The following is a 439-nucleotide window of genomic DNA, read 5'->3' as shown; positions in this document are numbered from 1 at the left end:
CTGCCTTCCTTCCTTCCTTCCTTCCTTCCTTCCTTCCTTCCTTCCTTCCTTCCTTCCTTCCTTCCTTCCTTCCCCCACTTTCCCCTTTCCTTTTCTCTTCCCCCCTTCATTCTCTCCTCTCTTTTCTTCTCTTTTACTGTCTCTTTTGTACCCATCTTTCTCTTCTCTCTCGTTTCTCCCAGTCACCGTACTATGCTGATATGCCCCTGACTTTCCCTTTCGGCTCTCGCCCACCCTGATCGTCCCCAGCTGACCCTCACCCCTCAGTTTCATGCACCTAAGGTGAGCCCTAGCGCCGCACGGAAATGAGAGCCCTCTCCAGGCACGGGGGCAGCTCCTCACGTTTCAGGGAATCCCGTGGGGGAGGACTGGGGTGAGACCTTGCATCGTGTCCCTCGTCTGTCGAGGCACCCGGGGAGGACCCGGGGGGGATGCGGTG

The 439-nt window shown here is 57.2% G+C and overlaps 1 protein-coding gene across 1 annotated transcript in view; it reads right to left on the bottom strand.

Annotated features, from left to right (window-relative positions):
- PRDM13 (PR/SET domain 13) overlaps positions 1 to 439 on the bottom strand; it is a 10,136-nt gene that overhangs the window by 5,092 nt on the left and 4,605 nt on the right. The window lies entirely within an intron of this gene.

Source organism: Geospiza fortis, unplaced genomic scaffold (assembly GCF_000277835.1).
Source record: "Geospiza fortis unplaced genomic scaffold, GeoFor_1.0 scaffold53, whole genome shotgun sequence".
NCBI lineage: Eukaryota > Metazoa > Chordata > Aves > Passeriformes > Thraupidae > Geospiza > Geospiza fortis.
The sequence above is the reverse complement of the archived record's forward strand: the minus strand, read 5'-3'. Positions and strand labels throughout refer to the sequence as shown.